General features: G+C 39.7%; 1 protein-coding gene across 6 annotated transcripts in view; it reads right to left on the bottom strand.

The window, feature by feature from the left end:
* The window catches only part of KBTBD2 (kelch repeat and BTB domain containing 2), a 60,203-nt gene that overhangs the window by 25,678 nt on the left and 19,348 nt on the right, over window positions 1-15,177 (bottom strand). For 3 of the 6 annotated variants that reach the window (XM_029925341.1, XM_029925362.1, XM_029925381.1), the window contains one exon: window positions 1,154-1,224. The gene's annotated coding sequence lies outside the window, so the exon portion shown is untranslated. Of the gene's footprint in view, window positions 1-1,153; window positions 1,225-4,736; window positions 4,846-5,072; window positions 5,133-15,177 lie in introns of all 6 variants that reach the window. The other 3 variants (XM_029925350.1, XM_029925371.1, XM_029925356.1) reach the window with 2 other exon arrangements.

Raw genomic sequence — 15,177 nt, 5'->3', positions numbered from 1 at the left:
GGGGGGAGGGGGGAAGACAGGTGGTGGTGATGGTGGAGGGCACTTGAGGGGAAGAGCACTGGGTGTTGTATGGAAAACAATTTGACAATAAAATATTATGAAAAAAAATTTTTTTCAAGCAAAAAAAAAAAAAGATGGGGAAAGGTGTGGCCTCAGCTATCCATGTTTTTTATTTTTCAAAAAGCAGAAGCCTTCTCAAGATAAATACCTCATACCCCCCAACTCAGCAGACCACATGCCTCTCATTTTCCAGAACTGTACTTTGGCCAACTGCAGCTGTGAAGACTTAGTTTTTCCAAGCTCTAATATGAGGCTACAAGGCAGAAAAGCACTGAGAATGGATATTGGGCCAAATACCAGTCTGCTAATTTGTTAATACTGAAAGCATTAGTTTTAACATTTCAAACACTAAGAGCTAGCAGGCTGTATTGATGTTTCTAAAAGAGTTTCAAAACAGTCCAATCTTTTTGGTGGTGTAACTAGGAAAAGAGTAGGTTGACCACTTATCCTCAAATTATTTCTACTACTTTGCCATTCCTTTTTCCCTCAAGGCTGCCATCCCCTTAAAAAGTCTGAGAGGGGATTAGAACAAGAGGAGGCTTGCCGCAGTTAGAGAAGGCTAACTTCTTGTTTAGCTTTCCATCTACAGCTGCTATCACACCACTGCAGGCTACTTGACATTATTACCATTAACACCACCTTCGTTTTTCTACATTGGAAACTGAACAATCCCAGCTAGTTACAGCGTCTAGTTTAGGGAGATAATAAATCAGCATTTCTAGCAACTACATGAACTTTTTTGGTATGTACAGCAGTTCCCATGTGATCTATATCCAAAACTAGCCACATGACATTGTTTCAAGCTCTCCTTTTTAGTTAACAAGGCATTTTCTTCTAACTAAATGCCAAAAATCCATGAAACAGTATCCTTCTAAGACTGCATTTGAAACAGTGTTATGATTCTAGAAAAGAAAACAAATAATGCCTGGAAAAGTAAAGATGCAACTACAAATCTTCTAAATGTAAGTCTTTTCTATGCCTTACCATTTCTGAATGTTATAAATCATAAGATGGTATGATAATAAAAAATATTATTAATGTTAATTTTAACATTTTAATCTATTTAAAAATCTTGGATTTGGGAGGGAGTTACCAGGGCCATCTCTGAAGGGGACAGTGCATTTCCAGAGCTAATATGCAGTATATCCTTTCCATCTTCCTTCCCTGTAATAACAGAGAGAAAATCTAGTTAAAATGGACATCATTATTACAGGGCAGTACAAAGGAGTTCTTTGTGGTAACAGAACAGTTCTGTATCTTGATTGTGGTATAATCACAAATCTATCTATATGATAACATTTAATAGAACTATATATAACACCTATTTAAAAATGAGTGCACACAAAGGTGATAAAGTCTGAGTAGGGTATGTAGTCTAGTTAATTTCATTATGCCAATGTCAATCTCCTTTTTTTTTTTAAATAATGTTCTATAGTTATATAAAATGTTACCACTGGGGGAAGCTGGGTGATTAGTACACAAGGAATTCTATTATTTCTACAAGTTCTTCTGAGGCTATAATTATTTCATGATAAAAAGTTTTTTAAAAGTGAATACCGTTTGTTCAACAAATATTTATCTTAGTATCCTGGGGTACAGAGATAAAAGACTCATAGAGGAAGAGGAATGTTGTATGAAAAGACCGAAGCAAACCAAGAGTAGGATAAATTCTGTGAAAGCAATATACTTTCAGTATGTGAGAGCAATATGTATTAGGAAAGTCTATCAGAAGAACAAGCAGGTCAAGAAAGGCTTCTCAGAAAAAGTTGAGCAGGGTAGGTGGAAAAAGAAGGGATCCAGCAAAGGAACACAGCATGGGTCAAGGCGTAGAGGTTTATTTATTTTTTAATGTTTTTTTATTTATTCTTGAGAGAGAAAAAGAAAGAGAGAGCGCGCAAGTGAGAGCGAGCAGGGGAGGGGCAGAGAGAGAGGGAGGCTCTAGGCTGTCAGCACAGAGCCAGATGTGGGGCTCGAACCCACGAACTGTGAGATCATGACCTGAGCAGAAACCAAGAGTTGGATGCTTAACCTACTGAGCCACCCAGGTGAGGTGCCCCTGAATGATCTCTGGTAGGTTTCACTATTATATGTTTTCATTTCACATAGCACTTTTAATCTCATAGCCCTTATAATGATTATAATTAAATGTTTTGTAATGAAAGCTCCGTGAAGGCAGAAACTACTTTTATATCTTTTTTTAAAATTTTTTAATGGCTTTTATTTATTTTTGAGAGACAGAGACAGTGTGAGCAGGGGAGGGTCAAAGAGAGAGGGAGACACAGAACCTGAAGCAGGCTCCAGGCTCTGAGCTAGCTGTCAGCACAGAGCCCGACGAGGGGCTCGAACCCACAAACTGTGAGATCATGACCTGAGCCGAAGCAGGACGCTTAACTGACTGAGCCACCCAGGTGCCTCTATATCTTTTTTTAAAAAAATGTATGTATTTATTTTGAGAGAGAAAGGAACTTGTGTGAGTGGGGGTTGGGGGAGTGAGTTGTGGGAAGAGAATCCTAAGCAGAGTCCACACTGTCAGCTTAGAGCCTGATGCAGGGCTCAAACCCAAGAACCATGAGATCATGAAATGAGCCAAAATCAAAAGTGAGATGCTTAATCAACTGAGCCACTCAGGCGCTTCTACTTTTATATCTTGTTGACTCTCCAGTGCTTTACACAGTTCCTGTCTAGGCACTCATAACTATTCGTTAAATGAATGAGGTCATTGGCCATGACTGAAACGTGAGGGTAAATGTAGGGGAGTGACAGGATATCTAGAGGGGAAAGCAAGAGATAGATACAGGTCATAAAGGGTCTTATATGTTACATTTGGACTCTATCTAATGGTAATGGAAAACCATCAGCAGAAAATGATTTCTTGTGGGTTGTAGAAAGATAATACAAAGGGTAGTATACGTAATACAAAATGTAGCAATGTTCCAAAAATCCAAAATGCAACATAGTAGTTTGTATGTTACCAGAGGAAAACAAGTTAGGCTGTTACAAACTGCATGTCCTACCCTAGGGATTATATGTCTACCAGCCGCTGAATGTCCAAGGACTTTGTTTTCCCCCCAGTAACAACAACAACAACAGGGGCGCCTGGGTGGCTCAGTCGGTTAAGCCTCTGACTTTGGCTCAGGTCAGATCTCACGTTCTTGGGTTGGAGCCCCATGTCCGGCTCTATGCTGACAGCTCAGAGCCTGGAGCCTGCTTCCGGTTCTGTGTCTCCTTCTCTCTCTGACCCTCCCCCTGTCTGCCTCTGTATCAAAAATAAATAAAACAGGGGCACCTGGGTGGCTCAGTCGGTTAAGCCTCCGACTTCGGCTCAGGTCAGATCTCACGTTCGTGGGTTCGAGTCCCGCGTCAGGCTCTGTGCTGACAGCTAGCTCAGAGCCTGGAGCCTGCTTCTGGTTCTGTGTCCTTCTCTCTCTGCCCCTTCCCCTCTCATGCTCTGTCTCTCTCTGTATCAAAAATAAATAAAACATTTAAAAAAAATTTATAAATAAATAAATAAATAAATAAATAAAAACATTAAAAATTTAAAAAAAAGACAACAGCAGCAGCTAACACTTGGTAGGTGAGTACTTATTGTGTGACAGACACTTTATATATATTAACTCATTTAGTTCTCACAACAATATGAATTTGCTGCTATTGTCTCTACAGTTGAAGTGACTAAGGTGCAAAGAGGTTAATTAACTCACTCTAGATTATACTAGTAATAAATAGAAAGAGTTAGGATTAAAATCTAGGCTGTCTGGTTCCAGGGTCTATGATATTAACCAGTCTGTTTTATGGCCTTCTTTCTTCCTAACCAATTGCTTCCTTGAATCACTTCAAATATTAGGAACTACCACAGTATCTCAGCAACATGATTTAAGTAGTATGAACAGGAAATAAAAGGTGGTGATAATTTCTTTTCCCTTCTCTTGGGTTATTGATAAAAAATATTTCCCAAAATGCTCAGCAAATTTCCTCTTACATCATTTTGGCAGGAAAATCAGATTGCCATAATAGGTTTCCAGTGATTGGCTGAAGTAGAAGGGGCAAAATCCCACCTTCTCTGAGTACACTGCTTTTCTTTATCTGGACCAAATCACGGTTCTCTTAGCAAGGAGTAAGTGGATGAGCCCATTGGTAAGACCACCAACAATGCCTGCCACAAACATAATCAAACCCTGAGACCAATGCAGTCAATGAGAGGGAGTACTTCAGGAAGACCCTGGACTAGATTCTATTCTTAATCTGCCATTCAGTAGCTGTGTGATCTCGGCAACTTATTTAGCCTCTCTGAACCGATTTCTTCATATAAAACTTGGGCATACTATACTAAGACTGTATAAGAATTTAAGAACTAAAATGCCTAGCACACTGTCATTTAATAAGTTTTAGTTGTTAAAGTTATGTTCTTTTTCACATGTTAAATATAGAATTACCACATGAGGGGCGCCTGAGTGGCTCAGTTGGTTGAGCGTCTGACTTTGGCTCAGGTCATGAGCTCACGGTTCGGGAGTTCGAGCCCCGCATCAGGCTCTGTGCTGCCAGCTTGGAGCCTGGAGCCTGCTTCAGATTCTGTGTCTCCCTCTCTTTGCCCCTCCCCTGCTTGCGCTCTGTCTCTTTCTTTCTTCTCAAAATAAACATTTAAAAACATTTTTTTAAATTAAAATAAAAAGAATTACCACATGATCACATCAAGTCCATTCTCAGGTTTAGACCCAAAAGAACTGAGCGCAGGGACTCAAGCAGATACTGTACACTCGTGTACATAACAGAATTATTCACAAGAGCCTAGATGTAGAAACAAATGTCCATCAAAGGATGAATGAAGTGTCACATGTACATTAGAATATGATTCATACATATACCACTGGAATATTATCACAATAGAATAGAATATTATTCAGCCTGAAAAAAGAAGAAAACTCTGACACATGCTACAATATGGGAGAACCTTGAAGACATCATGCTCAGTGAAATAAGACACAAAAGGGAAAACATTATATAATCCCACTTACATGAGACATGGAGCAGTCAGATTCTTAGCAACACAAAAGCAGAATGGTGGTTGTCAAGAGCTGGGGGGAGGAAAGAGTGAGGTTCTTATTTAATGGATAGAAAGTTTTCTGATATGAATAATAAAAAGTTCTGGATATGGATAGTGGTAGTGGATGTGCCACACTGTGAACATACTTAATGCTACTGGATTGTATGCTTCACGTGGTTCAAATGACGAATTTCATGTTATGTATTTTTACCCCCAAGAAAGTTAAAAACAAAACAAAAAGAAAACATTGAAAAAAGGCCTGGTTGTGTCACTCACTAAATCTGTGATCTGAGACAAATTATATAACCTACTCAAGACTCAGTTTCCTTCTATAGAATGGGAAAAATGATAGTACCTACTTCCTAGATTTATCATGCAATTAAAATGAGATAACTTGGTAAAGTACTACTTTGTCTTAATTCTTCCTAGCTTCAAAAGGAAATATTATAATTCTAAAACTCATGGAAGCCCTTAGTACTTTATTTAGCAAAATCATTAGTATCACTGAGGGAGAGAAAAAATATGTACTTAAAAAATTTTATTAATGTTTATTTATTTTGTGAGAGAGAGAGAGAGAGAGAGAGCGAGCGAGCGAGCATGAGCAGGGGAGGGGCAAAGAGAGAGGGAGACACAGAATCGGAAGCAGGCTCCAGGCTCTGAGTTGTCAGCACAGAGCACAACGTGGGGCTTGAACTCATGGACCATGAGATTATGACCTGAGCCGAAGTCGGACGCTTAACCGACTGAGCCACCAGGTGCCCCCAAAATGTGCATTTTTAATTTGGCTGGATCATATGCTAGGAGTATGGTTAGTTTTATAAGAAATTGCCACAGTTTCCTCTAAAGCAGGTAAACCATTTTGCATTCCCTCCAGGAATGAATGATAGTTTCTGTTCCTCCACATCCTCTCCAGGCTTTGGTGTTGTCAGTGTTCAAGCTGTTAGCCATTCTAATAGGCATATAGTGGTATCTCATTGTTGTTGGAATTTGCAATTCTCTAATGACATAATGATGTATGGCATATTTTTAACATTTACTTGCCTTCTGTATATCTTCTTTGGTGGGGTATTTGTTAACGTCTATAGACTTTGTTTTTTAAGTTTATTTATTGAGAGAGCACAAGCAGGGGAGGAGTAGAGAGAAAAGAGAGAGAGAATCCCAATCGGATCTGCATTGTCAGTGAGGAGGCTGATGCAGAGCTTGAGCCCGCAAACTTTGAGATCATGACCTGAGCTGAAACCAAGAGTCAGACACTTAACCAATTGAGCTACCCAGGCACCTCTGTAGACTATTTCTTAATTGGGGTGTTTGCTTTCTTAGTGTTAAGAGTTCTTTGTATATTTTGGCAACAGTGTGTTATCATATATATCTTTTGCAAAAATTCACCCCCAGTTTGCGGGGTTTTTTTCATTTACTTGATAGTGTCTCAGAGTTTTTAATTTTAATGAAGTCCAGCTTATCAATTCTTTCTTATCATTTGTGTCGCTGGCATGGTATCTAAAAAGTCATCACTAGGAGGTTTTTTGTGTTATCTTCTAGGAGGTTTTGTGTGTGTGTGTGTGTCATGTTTATTTATTTTGAGGAGAGCAAGAGAGCATGACTGTGGAAGAGCAGAAAGAGAGAGAGAGAGAGAGAGGGAAAGACAGAATCCCAAGCAGGCTCTTTGAAGTCAGTGCAGAGCCTGACTCAGGGCTCGAACCCAAGAACTGTGAGATCATGACCTAAGCTGAAATCAAGAGTCAGATGCTTAAGCCAACTGAGCTTCCCAGGTGCCCTGATCTAGTTTTGTAGGGTTTGGATGTTACATTTAGGTCTGAGATTGATTTTAAGTTAATGTTTGTGAAGAGTCTAAAGTCTGTGTCTAGATTCATTTTTTTGCATGTAGATGTCCAGTTGTTCCAGGACCATTTGTTGAAAAGACTATCTTTGCTGGGGCGCCCGGCTTCGGCTCAGGTCATGATCTCACGGTTCGTGGGTTCGAGCCCCGCGTCGGGCTCTGTGCTGACAGCTCAGAGCCTGGAGCCTGCTTCAGGTTCTGTGTCTCCCTCTCTCTCTGACCCTCCCCTGCTCATGCTGTCTCTCAAAAATAAATAAAAAAGGTAAAAAAAAAAAAAAGACTATCTTTGCTCCATTTTACTCTTTGCTCCTTTGTCAAACATCAGTTACCTATATTTATGTAAGTATATTTGTGGAATATCTGTCCCATTGATCTTTTTGTTTGTTTGCCAATACCACAGTGTCTTGACTGTTGTAGCTTTATAGTAAATCTTGGATTAAGTTAATGTCAGTTCTCTAACTTTGTTTTTCGCCTTCAACATTGGGTTGACTATTCTATAGGTCTTTGCCTTTCATATAAATTTAAGAACCAATTTGTAGATATCCATGAAATAATTTGCTGGGACATTGACTGGACTTCCACTGGACTTCCACTTACATAAAGATAGAGAGAACTGACTTTATGATATTGAATCTTATCCATAAACATAGAACATCTCTCCATTTAGTTCTTTGAGGTTTTTCACTAGTTTTGTAGTTTTGTACATATTTTGTCAGATTTATATGTAAGTATTTCATTTTGGGGAGATGTCCATATAAGTGGTAATATGTGTTTATTTCAAAGTGAACTTTTATTTTGTTTTATTTAAAAAAAATTTTTAACATTTTATTTATTTTTGCAAGACACAGAAAGAGACAGCATGAGCAGGGGAGGGGCAGAGAGAGAAGGAGACACAGAATCTGAAACAGGCTCCAGGCTCTGAGCTATCACCACAGAGCCCAATACAGGGCTCGAACCCATGAACTGTGAGATGATGACCTGAGCCAAAGTCAGATGTTTAACCTACTAAGCCACCCAGGTGCCCCTATTTTGTTTGATTTTAAATGTTTTATTTATTTTTGTGAGAGAGAGAGACAAAGAGAGAGTGAGCGAGAGCAAGCAGGGAGGGGCAGAGATAGAGGGAAACACAGAATCTGAAGCAGGCTCCAGGCTCCAAGCTGTCAGCACAGAGCCCAATGCAGGGCTCGAACTCACAGGCCATGAGATTATGACCTGAGCCAAAATCAGATGTCCAAATGAGTGAGCCACCCAGGCGCCCCCAAAGAGAACTTTTATATTGCTGGTAAGTGTGAAAGTGATTGACTCTTATATAATAAACTTGTATCCTGCAACCTTGCTATAATCACTTAATAATTCCAGGAGTTTTTTGGTCCATTCTTTCATATTTTCTACGTGGCAAATCATGTCACCTACAAAGACAGATGTGTTTCTTCTAATTTAGTATACTTTTAATTTCCTTTTCTTATTTTATTGCTTAGCAAGGACTTCCAATATGACATTGAAAAGTGATGGTGAGAGGGCATATCCTTGCTTTGTAGCAGATATTAGTGGCAAAGCTTCACATTTCTCACCATTATCTATATAATGTTCCATGTGAACTTGGAAAGACTGCGTATTCTGCTGCTGAATAAAGAACTTTATAGTTAAACATTTTATTCAGGGGATTGAGAGTGTTGTTGAGTTTATGTCCTTATGATTTTCTGCCTGCTGGATTTAGAGGGGTATTGAAGTCTTCAATTATAATAGTGGATTCATCTATTTCTCCTTGCAGTACAATTAGTTTTTGCCTCACAGAGTTTGACACTGCTGTTACACACATGTTAAGGATTCTTTGTTTTTTTATCATTATGTAATGCCCCTCTTTATCCATGATCACTTTTCTTGCTCTGAAGTCTACTCTATCTGAAATAAATATGGTTATTCCCACTTTCTTTTGATTGGTGTTAGCACAGTACATCTTTCTCCATCCATAAATTTTTTAAAAATAATTTTTAATTTTTATTTATTTTTGAGAGAGAGACACAGAACACAAGCAGGAGAGGGTCAGAGAGAGAGGGAAATGCAGAGTCTGAAGCAGCTGTAGGCTCTGAGCTGTTAGCACAGAGCCCAATATGGGGCTTGAACTCATAAACTGTGAGATCATGACCTGAGCCAAAGTTGAATGCCTAACTGACCCAGGTGCCCCTTCATTCTTTCTTCTCTTTGCTTCTCACTTTTTGAAATCTGTGTTGTTATATCCTCACGTTCAGAGATTCTTTCCACAGTTGTGTCCAGTCTACTAATGAATTCATCAAAGGCATTCTTCACTTTTTAATGTTTTTTTATTTCTAGCATTTCTTTCTTAAGAATTTCCATCTCTTTGCTTACATTACCCATGTGTTCTTACAGGCTGTCTACTTTATCTATTAGAGTCTTCAAAATATTAATAATAGTTGTTTTAAACTCACAGTTTGGTAATTCCAACATCTCTGCTATATCTGAGTCAGATTTTGATTCTCATTCTTACTGTTTGATTCTTATTCAAACTGTTATATGTCTTTTAGTGTGTCTTATAATTTTTTCTTGATAGTTGGACAAAATGTACTGGGTACAGTACATCATGGGTACTGGGTGAAGAACTGCTATAAATAGGCCATTAACAATGCAGCAGTAAAATGTGGGAAACCTGAACAAAAAAGACAACTTCCTTGAAAAATTCAAGCTATCAAAACTAAATCAAAAAATGGAAAAAACCAAACCAATTTATGAACATGATATACACTGTCAGTAGTCAAGTCTACCTACAAAACAAAATACACAACACACTCTTTCAGAGAAGTTCTACCTGACTTTCAAGGAATAGGTAAATACTTCTCTTATGTGAACTGTTCTAGAAAACAAAAAAAGATAAGTTATCTAACTTATTTTGTGAGGCTGGGATATCTTGAAACCAATAAAGGACAATGTAAGATTTGAAAATTGTAAAACAATTCCATTTACAATCTTATATTAAAAATTATAAGTGAAATACCAGCAAATGGAATCGTACCATGTATGTTCAAATATCAAGACTAAGTCAGGTGTATCCCAGTAATACAAAGGTTGTTTAATGCAAGGAAAACCTACTAAGGAATCTCTTTTGTTAGAAAGGGGAAGGAGAAAAAATATGATTATTTCAATAGATTCAGGAAAACCATTTGCTAAAACTCAAAAATTCATTCAAAATTTTAAAAGTTAAAAATTTTCAGCCAATTTGGAATAAAAGAGACTCTACTAACTTGATAAATGGTATCTAGAAAATACAATAGCTCTTTATGGTAAATCATTAGAAATGAAAAGGGGTCTGCTATCAGTTTTTTTTTTAACCTTTGAATTTTTTTTAAGTTTAATTATTAATTTTTTCTTTGAGAGAGAGAGAGGCCAGAGAGAGAGAGTGAGAGACAAAGAATCCCACACAGGCTCTGCACTGTCAGCACAGAGCCTGACTGGGGGATTGAACCTGAGACGAGATCAAGAATCAGACACTTGGGGTGCCTGGTTATTGTATTTTCTAGATACCATTTATCAAGTTAGTAGAGTCAGTCCGTTAAGCCGCAGACTTCGGCTCAGGTCAGATCTCACGTTCGTGGGTTCGAGCCCCACGTCAGACTCCGTGCAGACAGCTAGCTCAGAGCCTGGAGCCTGCTTCCGGTTCTGTGTCTCCTTTTCTCTCTGCCCCTCCCCCTCTCATGCTCTGTCTCTCTCTGTATCAAAAATAAATAAAACATTAAAAAAAAAAAAGAATCAGACACTTAACTTACTGAGCTACCTAAGTGCCCCTGCTATCAGTGTTTTTAATTGAATGTTGGGCTGAAGGTCTTAGAAGATTAAGACGGGCTCCTGGGTGGCTCAGTCAGTTAAGTGTATGCCTGTGGCTCAGGTCATGATCTCATGATTCATGAGTTTGAGCCCTGCGTCCAGCTCTGTGCTAACAGCTCAGAGCCTGGAGACTGTTTTGGATTCTGTCTTCTTCTCTCTGCCCCTCCTCCACTCATTCTCTCTCTCTCTCAAAAATAAATAAAACATTTTTAAAAAGAATGTAATTTATTTTATTTTTTGTGGTTTTGTTTTTTATTTAGTTTTGATACAGAGAGAGACAGAGCATGAGAGGGGGAGGGGCAGAGAGAGAGGGAGACACAGCACCAGAAGCAGGCTCTAGGCTCTGAGCTAGCTGTCAGCACAGAGCCCAATGCAGGGCTCGAACCCACGAACGTGAGATCATGATCTGAGCCGAAGTCCGAGGCTTAACCAACTGAGCCACCCAGGTGCCCCAAAAAGAATGTAATTTAAATGAAAGAAATAACTTTCAATACCAAGGAAACTTATAACTCTAAAAGATCTTTATAAAGGAAATTATAAATTAGAAACTTGTACTTGAGGTTCATCCACGGAGGGGTGCCTGGGTGGTTGTATCGGTTAAGCATCTGACTCTTGGTTTGGGGTCAGGTCATGATCTCATAGTTTCATAGTACAAGCCCAGAGCGGGGCTTTATGCCGACAGTGCCAAGACTGCCTGGAATTCTTTCTCTCGCCCTCTCTCTACCCCTTCCCTGCTCATGCCGTCTTGGACTCTCTTAAAATAATAAACTTAAAAACAAAAAGGAGATTTATCCATGGAGACAGATGTGATCCTAATTCATTTATTTAACTCCTGTTTACTACCTCATAATCTATCTATACTATAATTTATCTATTCTCTTGTTTCATGACATTTAGGTCGTTTTCAATTCTTTCATGTTACAAGCAATTCTACTGCAACAAGGTGTTTCTTTTTTTAACATTTATTTTGAGAAAGAAAGTGTGCACGTGTGAGTGGGGGATGGGGCAGAGAGGAGAAACCAAATCTGAAACAGGCTCCAGGCTCTGGGCTGTCAGCACAGAGCCCAACTGCGGGCTTGAATTCATGAACTGCGAGATCATGACCTCAGTCTGACACTTAACTGACTGAGCCACCCAGGTGCTCCTACAACAGTGTTAATAGATGGCTCCTTGTGATCATATGCAGGATTATTTTTCTAGAATATTTCTAGAATTACAATTGCTGGTTTATGGAGGATGACACTTTTTACCTTTTTGATATTGTCAGCTTGCTCTCCAGAGTGATCTGGAGTGTCACCAGCAGTGTATACATGTTCCTACCACTCCGCTTCTTCCTCCTTAACCCTTGTGTTGTCAGATTGGTTACATCCCCCGCCCCCCAGTCTGATTGTTGTAAATGGCATCTCATTGAAATACCAAAAGACTGTAGGCTCTCTAGGAATTATAATTTTTTCTTCCCTGCTGTTTCCTTAGGGCTTCAGTTGTGCTGGTCCCTTTGTAGGTACTCAAATATTTGTGGAGCAAACGAGTGAATAGTTCACTAGTAAGGCTGAGCATCCTCGATGTGTTTATAACTCACCAATATGTTAATGAGGAGGCTCAAGGTATGAAAAGCAAAACTATTATGATTATTCCACTTGGAGTTTAAAACTTCAATATAAAATCCAGTGTGTCAACGGAGAGGAATCAGGCTGCTTTAATGAGAGACAGAGACTGTCACACTGTCGAAAGGAGAGTAACAGGGACCACCCAAGCAACAAAAAAGGCACTAGGCCTGGGAATCCAAAGACCTTAGCCCAATCTCCTTCCAATTTAGGATTGAAACTTCATGTATATAAGTAGATTACTTAACCTCCCTGAATCTCAGGCGTCATCATCTTAAAATAGAGATAATGATAATAATACCCACTTGGAATCCTGAGCAGAGAACACAGAGTTCACTAACTGGACTTTAACATAAAAATAGCCACCACCACCTAACCTCAGACGCCCCACCCCCCACAAAACGCCTCAGTTGGCACAAAAACATTTTTATATAAGAGGTCTAGTGGAATCTATGGACCAGATAATACCACTAGGGACCAAGCAGTACAAAACTGGGCAGTTCCATCTGTGACATATTCCAGCACAGCCTCAAACCCAAAGCTTCCAATTAGCTGGCATTTCTGGAACACGCTCGTTCCAGTCCTGCTCCCTGCTGATCTACCTACCAACCCTCTCAATTATGTAACTTGGAAGCCCTGTTTGGCTGAACACAACCCACTGTATCCCTCAACCTATTTCTGAATAGTTGCTGAACTTTGTTTCCTCTCAAGGACACTCCTGTTCTGAGTTGCCCTCATAAGGAGGTTCTTCTTTCTCTCATTGGTCAGGCACCCCAGCACTGAGATATGGCCATTAGCTTGTGGAAAATCCCAGTTTTTTTGGGACTGACTATTATAAATACTGGGGGGCTATCATTAAGAAAAAATATTATAAAATTATAAATACAAACATCTTCTGATACTTCCCTCTTTCATCTTGCAAGTCACTCTGCCACATCCATTGAAACTTCTACATGACTACAATATGAAGGAGGGGGTGAATCATCCAAAATTCAAGCTTCCAAGATCTTTTCCTTCTTCTGTGCCAATGACTTTCACCACACAGCATTTGAGCAAACCACTACTTGGTCATCCTATGGACCCTGTTATAATTAGCACCTGTTCCAACTCTGAAATCCTAAATTTAAAATGCCCATTTCTGACTACAACTCCCTGTCATGTAAAAGATCTCCATTAACTTTTTTTCCACTTGATCAGCTCTCCCTGGACATTACTTCCTATCTCTTCCTGACTATATACTAGGCCACTAAGTAGGGTAGGGTGAGGCACCTACGGTAAAAATTTAAGGAGGCACTCATGTTCACGGTCATGCAAATACAGGGCATACATTATGTGTCATGATGTATTACTTTAATTTCTCGCCATTACACTGAACTTTCTTGAATCCTTGCTCTTCTGTCCACAAGCTCTGTAAAACCACAGTCCTTGGTTTGGATCCATCCAATATTCAATGTCTCTCCCAGCAACTGAATATGACTGAGCGGGTGACATACTACTGCAGATGAGGGAAAATACAAAGTACTGAGCCTCATTCCAAGCCAGCCCTCAACTTTACCAGCAATCCTTTTGCATGTTTGTAGATGACTGTTTTTTCACTTCCCTGTAGCAGTATGACAGACATTGTTAGCTGTCAGCTCAATTAATACCCATTCCCTTCCTTAGTCACAGGATCTCAATTTATTTTAAGTAGCAATATGCCCTGCTAAAAGACACCGTCATTTCAGCCATAGGAAGCCAATGTGGTATAAACTGAAGTTGGGTAGGTCTTCTAGTAAAGCTCCTTAAAAGCAAAACTGATGACAGAAGAGAAGCTGCTGTGTACTGTTGGGCTCTTCTTTACCCTTTCCCTTCTCAACTCCCTGCTTTCTGCCTGGAACATGAAATCTTAGAAGATGTGGCATTTTGAAGATGGAAGACTTTATAAGGATGGAAGAGGGGAAAAAAAAAAAAAAGGATCTGGGTTCTTTGTGACAGCAAGGAGCTTCCAGATCAGCCCTGGAAGGATGGCATACCTCCATCTCTGTGTGAAAGAAAAACTTTATCCAGTTTCAGGCACCACTACTTCCACTCAAACACAACTTCTATCTGGTAATGCAGACAATCCTTCCAAATTTTCAGTGCTTCCTTAAAATCTTATTCCTGCCCTCCACTGAAAAATATCAAGGTTAGGGAGCCTGGGTAGCTCAGTCAATTAAGTGCCAGACTTTTGGTTTCAGCTCAGGTCATGATCTCACAGTTTTGTGAGACTGAGCCCCAAGTCAGGCTCTATGCTGACAGCAAGGAGCCTGCTTGGGATTCTCTCTCTCCCTCTCTTCTCTCCTGGTGCCCCCCCTCCCCCCTCTCTCTATCAAAATAAATAAACTTTAGAAAAAGAAAGACATCAAGATCATCACATGCTAAAGCACTGAAATTCCTGCCTTCAGGACTTCATTTCCCTCCTATCTCAGTAACTTTCTTCTGTCCAAAGCAAAGCATTGTAACCAGGCTTAGCTAACCTCACCTTGTGCCTCCTTAGAACATCCTCCTAACATCCCTTCTCTCTCCACTATAGGTAACATCTCCCTGTCTCCCCCTTCTGGCCATAAAGATACCTAAATTTCTAGCTTTAAAAAACAAAACCAAAACCTCACAGTAATCCTTCCAACCCCGCCGCTCCCGTTAACTACCATCCTAGGTCTTTCCTTTTCCTATGCAACAAAAGCGGAATCCGAGTGTGCCAGCTTCTTTCTCCAATTGTCCATGTACCAGCCCACAGACGACTTCCCAAGGCTCTCTGTTCCTCACTCTCCCAACCCATG

This window comes from Suricata suricatta, chromosome 2 (genome assembly GCF_006229205.1).
Source record: "Suricata suricatta isolate VVHF042 chromosome 2, meerkat_22Aug2017_6uvM2_HiC, whole genome shotgun sequence".
In the NCBI taxonomy this organism is placed as follows: domain Eukaryota; kingdom Metazoa; phylum Chordata; class Mammalia; order Carnivora; family Herpestidae; genus Suricata; species Suricata suricatta.
The sequence above is the reverse complement of the archived record's forward strand: the minus strand, read 5'-3'. Positions and strand labels throughout refer to the sequence as shown.